This window comes from Olea europaea, chromosome 11 (assembly GCF_002742605.1).
Source record: "Olea europaea var. sylvestris chromosome 11, O_europaea_v1, whole genome shotgun sequence".
NCBI classification, from domain to species: domain Eukaryota; kingdom Viridiplantae; phylum Streptophyta; class Magnoliopsida; order Lamiales; family Oleaceae; genus Olea; species Olea europaea.
In genome coordinates this window covers 1,109,538-1,117,053 of record NC_036247.1, presented here as the reverse complement: position 1 = coordinate 1,117,053, position 7,516 = coordinate 1,109,538, and positions in this window count along the sequence as shown.

Genomic DNA, 7,516 nt, shown 5'->3' with positions numbered 1-7,516 from the left:
TCAAACAGTTTTTCCGTCCAACTGACACTTGACAACAATGCAAGTGTCAAACAACGTCTCAAAGATGAGTGTACAAATAGTAGTTTTCCCATCCAACCGACACTTGACAACAATGCAAGTGTCAAACAACGTGTCCAAAAGCAGCATACAAATAGAAAAGTTCAATCGGTAAGAACCTTGCTATAAGTACATTGTGGTGTACACTTTAACTTATACTATGCCACGTGACATTACCTGTTGGACAGTTTAAATTTTAAACAGTTCTTCCATCCAATTGACACTTGACAACAATGCAAGTATCAAACAACGTGTCAAAAATAAGTGTACAAATAGCAGTTTTCCCATCCAATTGACACTTGACAACATTGCAAGTGTCAAACAACGTGTCAAAAATTAGTGTATATATAACAAAGTTCAACTCATAAGAACCATGCTACATGTACACTATGGTTTACACTTTAGTTTACAAGTTGCCATGTGACACTACCCTATTGGACATTTTAAATTTCAAACAGTTTTCCCATCCAATTGTCACTTGACCACAATGCAAGTGTCAAAAAACGTGTTAAAAATCAGTGTACAAACTACAATGCTCAATCGGTAAGGACCTTGTAAAATGTAAACTATGGCATACACTTTAGTTTACACTTTGCCACGTCACATTACCCTGTTGGACAGTTTAAATTTCGAACAGTTTTCCAATCCAATTGACACTTGACAACAATGCAAGTGTCAAACAACGTGTTGAAAATCTGTGTACAAATAGCAAAGTTCAATCGGTAAGGGCCTTGCTACATGTACCCTATGGTGTACACTTTAATTTACACTTTGCCATGTGAGATAACCCTATTGGACAGTTTAAATTTCAAACAGTTTTCCCATCCCATTGAAACTTGACAACATTGCAAGTGTCAAACATCATGTCAAAAATCAGTGTACAAATAGCAATTTTCCCATCCCGTTGACACTTGACAACAATGAAAGTGTCAAACAACATGTCAAAAATCAGCGTACAAATTGTAAAGTTTAATCGGTAAGAACCTTGCTACATGTACACTGTGGTGTACACTTTAGCTTATACTATGTCACGTGACATTACCCTATTGGACATTTTAAATTTCAAGCAGTTTTCCCATCCAATTGATACTTGACAACAATGTAAGTGTCATACAACATGTCAAAAATGAGTGTACAGATAGCAGTTTTCCCATCCAATTGACACTTGGCAACAATGCAAGTGCCAAATAACGTGTCAAAAATTAGTGTATAAATAACAAAGTTCAATTGGTAAGAACCTTGCTATATGTACAATATGGTATACACTTTAGTTTACACTTTGCCACGTGACACTACCCTGTTGGACAGTTTAAATTTCAAACAGTTTTCCCATCCAATTGACACTTGATAACAATGCAAGTGTCAAAAATGTGTTAAAAATCAGAGTAAAAACTGCAATGTTCAATCGGTAAGGACCTTGCAACATGTACACTACGGTGTACACTTTCGTTTAAACTTTGCCACGTGACACTACCTTGTTGGGTAGCTTAAATTTCAAACAGTGTTCCCATCCAATTGACACTTGAAAGCAATGCAAGTGTCAAACAACGTGTCAAAAATCAGCGAACAAATTGCAATGTTCAATCGGTAAGGACCTTCCTACATGTACACTACGGTGTACACTTTAGTTTAAACTTTGCCATGTGACATTAGCCTGTTAGACAGTTTAATTTCAAATAGTTTTCCCATCCTATTGACACTTGACAACAATGCAAGTGTCAAAGAATGTGTTAAAAATCGTTGTATAAATAGCAAAGTTCAATCAATAAGGACCTTTCTACATGTAAACTATGGCTTACACTTTAGTTTACACTTTACCACGTGACATTACATTGTTGGACAATTAAAATTTTGAACAGTTTTCCAATCCAATTGATACTTGACAACAATGCAAGTGTTAAACAATGCGTCGAAAATTTGTATACAAATAGCGAAGTTCAATCGATAAGGACCTTGCTACATGCACACTATGGTGTACACTTTAGTGCCACATGACATTACACCATTGGACTGTTTAAATTTCAAACAGTTTTTCGATCCAATTGAAACTTGACAACAGTGCAAGTGTCAAACAACATGTCAAAAATCAGTGTACAAATAGCAATTTTCCCATCCAATTGACACTTGACAATAGTACAAGTGTCAAACAACGTGTCAAAAATCAGTGTACAAATAGCAAAGTTCAATCGGTAAGAACCTTCCTACATGTCCACTACAGTGTACACTTTAGTTTAAACTTTGCCACGTGACATTAGCCAGTTGGACAGTTTAATTTCAAATAGCTTTTCCCTCCAATTGACACTAGACAACAATGCAAGTGTCAAACAACGTGTCAAAAATTAGTGTACAAATAGCGAAGTTCAATCGGTAAGGACCTTTCTACATGTACACTATAGCTTGCACTTTAGTTTATACTTTGCCACATGACATTGCCCTGCTGGACAGTTTAAATTTCAAATAGTTTTCCCATCCATTTGACACTTGGCAACAATGCAAGTGTTAAACGTATAAAAAATGACTGTACAAATAGTTGTTTTCCCATCCAATTGACACTTGAATATAGTGCAACTGTCAAACAGCGTGTCAAATATTAGTGCACAAATAGCAGTTTTTCCATCCAATTGACACTTGATAACAATGCAAATGTCAAACAACATGGCAAAAATCAGTGTATAAATAACAAAGTTCAATTGGTAAGAACCTTGTTACACAAACACTATGGTGTACACTTTAGTTTACACTTTGCCACGTGACACTATCCTGCTGGACAGTTTAAATTTCAAACAATCTCCCATCCAATTGCCACATGATAACAATGTAAGTGTCAAAAAATGTGTTAAAAATCAGCGTACAAACTGCAATGTTCAATCAGTAAGGACCTTGCTACATGTACACTACGGTGTACACTTTAATTTAAACTTTGCCACGTGACACTACCCTATTGGATAGTTTAAATTTCAAACAATTTTCCCATCCAACTGACACTTGACAACAATGCAAGTGTCAAACAACGCATGAAAAATCAACGAACAAATTGCAATGTTCAATCGGTAAGGACCTTCTTACATATACACAACAGTGTGCACTTTAGTTTAAACTTGATCACGTAACACTAGCCAGTTGGACAGTTTAATTTCAAATAGTTTTCCAACCAATTGACACTAGACGATAATGCAAGTGTCAAACAACGTGTCAAAAATTAGTTTACAAATAGCAAAGTTCAATTGGTAAGGACCTTTGTACATGTACACTATAGCTTACCCTTTAGTTTACACTTTGCCACGTGACATTGCCTTGCTGGACAGTTTAAATTTCAAATAGTTTTCCCATCCAATTGTCACTTGACAACAATGCAAGTGTCAAACAACGTGTCAAAAATCAGTGTACAAATAGCAAATTTCAATCAGTAAGAACCTTGCTACATGTACACTATAGTGTACACTTTAATTTACACTTTGCCATGTGACATTACCTCGTTAAACAGTTTAAATTTCAAACAATTTTTCCATCCAATTGACACTTGACAACAATGCAAGTACCAAGCAACGTGTCAAAAATCAGTGTACAAATAGCAATGTTCAATCAGTAAGGACCTTGCAACATGTACACTATGTTTGACACTTTAGTTTACACTTTGCCACATGACGTTACCTTGTTGGACAGTTTAAATTTCAAACAATTTTCCCATCCAATTGACATTTGACAACAATGCAAGTGTCCAACAATGTGTCAAAAATCAGTGTACAAAAAGCAAAGTACAATCGGTAAGGACCTTTCTACATGTACACTATAGCTTACACTTTAGTTTATACTTTGCCACGTTATATTTCCACGCTGGACAGTTTAAATTTCAAATAGTTTTCCCATCCAATTGACACCTGACAGCAATGCTTGTGTCAAACAACGTGTCAAAAATCAATGTATAAACAGCAAAGTCCAATAATTAAGAACCTTGCTATATGTACACTATGTTGTACACTTTAGTTTACACTTTGCCATATGATGTTACCTCGTTAAATAGTTTAAATTTCAAATAGTTTTCCCATCCAATTGAAACTTGACAACAGTGCAAGTGTCAAACAATGTGTCAAAAATCAGTGTACAAATAGCAATTTTCCCATCCAATTGACACTTGACAACAAATTTAGTGTCAGACAGCGTGTCAAAACTCAGTGTACAAATTGCAAAGTTCAATCGGTAAGAACCTTGCTACATGTACACTGTGATGTACACTTTGGCTTCCACTATACCATGTGACATTACCCTTTTAGACAGTTTAAATTTCAAATAGTTCTCCCATCCAATTGACACTTGACAGCAATGCAAGTGTCAAACAAAGAATGAAAAATGAGTGTACAAATAGCAGGTTTCCCATCCAATTGACACTTGACAACAATGGAATTGTCAAACAAAGTGTTAAAAATAAGTGAACAAATAGCAGTTTTCCCATCCAATTGATACTTGACAACAATGCAAGTGCCAAACAACGTGTCCAAAATCAGTGTATAAATAACAATGTTCAATTGGTAAGCACCTTACTACATGTACACTATACCACGTGACACTACCCTGTTGGACAGTTTAAATCTCAAAAAGTTTTTCCATCTAATTGACACTTGACAACAATGCAAGTGTCAAAAAATGCGTTAAAAATCAGCATACAAATTGGAATGTTTAATCGGCAAGGACCTAGCTACATTTACACTACGGTGTACACTTTAGTTTAAACTTTACCACGTGACACTGCCCTATTGGACAGTTTAAATTTCAAACAGTTTTCCCATCGAATTAAAACTTGACAACAACGCAAGTTTCAAAAATCAGGGAAAAAATTGCATTGTTCAATCGGTAGGGACCTTCCTACATGTACATTACGGTGTACAATTTAGTTTAAACTTTGCCACGTGACATTAGCCTGTTGGACAGTTCAATTTCAAACAATTTTCCCATCCTATTGACACTTGACAACAATGCAAGTATCAAACAACATGTTAAAAATCAGTGTACAAATAGCAAAGTCCAATCAGGAAAGACCTTTCTACATGTACACTATGGCGTACACTTTAGCTTACACTTTGCCACATCACATTACCCTGTTGGGCAGTTTAAATTTTGGACAGTTTTCCAATCCAATTGACACTTGACAACAATGCAAGTGTCAAACGTGTCGAAAATCTATGTATAAATAGCAAAGTTCGATTTGTAAGGACCTTGCTGCATGTACACTATGGTGTACACTTTAATTTACACTTTGCCACGTGATAATACCCTATTGGACAGTTTAAATTTCAAACATTTTTCCTTCCAATTGAAACTTGACAACAGTGCCAGTGTCAAACAACGTGTCAAAAAATTAGTGTACAAATAGCAATTTTCCCATCCAATTGACACTTGACAACAACATAAGTGTCAAACAACGTGTTAAAAATCAGCATACAAATAGCAAAGTTCAATCGGTAAAAACCTTTCTACATGTACACTATGGCGTACACTTTAGTTTACACATTGTCACGTCACATTACCCTTTAGGGCAGTTTAAATTTCAAACTGTTTTCCCATCCAATTGACTGTTGACAACAATGCAAGTGTCAAACAACGTGTAAAAAATGAGTGTACAAATAGCAATTTTCCCATCCAATTGACACTTGACAACAATGCAAGTGTCAAACAACGTGTCAAAAATCATTGTACAAATATCAGTTTTCCCTACCAATTGACACTTGACAACAATGCAAGTGTCAAACAACGTGTCAAAAATCAGTGTATAAATAACAAAGTTCAATTGGTAAGAACCTTGCTACATGTACACTATGGTGTACACTTTTGTTTACACTTTGCCATGTGACACTACCCTACTGGACAATTTAAATTTTAAATAGTTTTCTCATCCAATTGACACCTGACAGCAATGCAAGGGTAAAAAAAGTGTGAAAAAACAGCGTACAACTGCAGTGTTCAATTGGTAAGGAGCTTGCTACATGTACACTACACTTTAGGTTAAACTTTACCACCTGACACTACCCTGTTGGATAGTTTAAATTTCAAATAGTTTTCCCATCCTATTGACACAAGACAACTGTGCAAGTGTCAAACAATGAGTCAAAAATCAGCGAACAAATTGCAATTTCAATCGGTAAGGACCTTCCTACACGTACATTACAGTGTACACTTTAGTTTAAACTTTGTGACGTGACATTAGCCTGTTGGACAGCTTAACTTCAAATAGTTTTCCCATCCTATTGACACTTGACAACAATGCAAGTGTCAAACAACGTGTTTGATTAGTGTCTAAAAGTGCTTCAAAGATATATCATTTACAAGACATTTTACATTCACTTTGTTTGAAAACACTAATGTTAGTCTCTAATTTCAATTCTCTTGCCGTAAATTCAATTTTCATAAATACATGGTTTAAAATGCAATTAATTGAAATACGTATTTACATACATGGTGGCATGAGTATTATACATTTGAAAGAGTATCTATTTGATGTATTTCACATGTATTTCCAATTTATTACAAGTGGAGGAAAATAATGTTGAAAAGTCAAAAATAGTGACTGCCTCAAGCAAGAAGCAGCTGTTGGTAAAATAATCATAACTTGAGCTTCAGACATTAGATCGAGGTGATTCAAGTTGGGTTGGAAAGACAAGGCACTTTTATACAACTTTCATTTTTTGGAAGAAGTCAAATTCGTATCACAAAGTAGCCAAAATTACCGTGTAAAGTCCAGCTTGTTACCTGCCGGATACAGCTTTACCTGTGAAGCAGCACTTATTGTTTTTGTCATATCTGGAGTTATATAGATCCAATGAACCTGATATTTAAACCAATGGAAAGCTAACTCAGGTGGAAATAATTTATCTGTTGATCATAAGTCCAAATTCGCTGCACAATATATCTGAAAATTGGCATCAAGTTGCATGTTCCAGCTGTCTTGAAGCTGGACAGAAACAAGTTGTATTGCCTACTTGAATTATGGATGTTCCTTTGCCTATAAAAGGGGACCTTGGCCACGATTTTGAAGAATCAAATCCTCTCCATTATATTCTAGTTTTCTTCATTTTCTTTGTAACATTTCACTATGTATTTCTAAACATTTAGCTAGAGCTAAGGGTGAAACTTTGATGAATGTTTAGTATTGTCTTTGATCTTTCATTTTGTTCTTCAATGTTCATCTTCTTACACGGTTGAAGTATATGTTCTACAAATGGTTTTGGTTTATTAAAGACTTTGATTTATTGTTGACAATTTTGGCACAATAAATGCTTAGATAATCTCTACATTCCAACAACTTATTTTGACATATTCTCTCAAACAATTATCAAGATCTATCTTTTAATATATTTGTGATCAATGTTTTATCTTCCATATGAGATCACTCCTTAGTTGATTTTCATATAAGTTAAATTAAAGATCAAGTGCAATTTCCACTCATTTATCTGAAGTGAATCCCCGA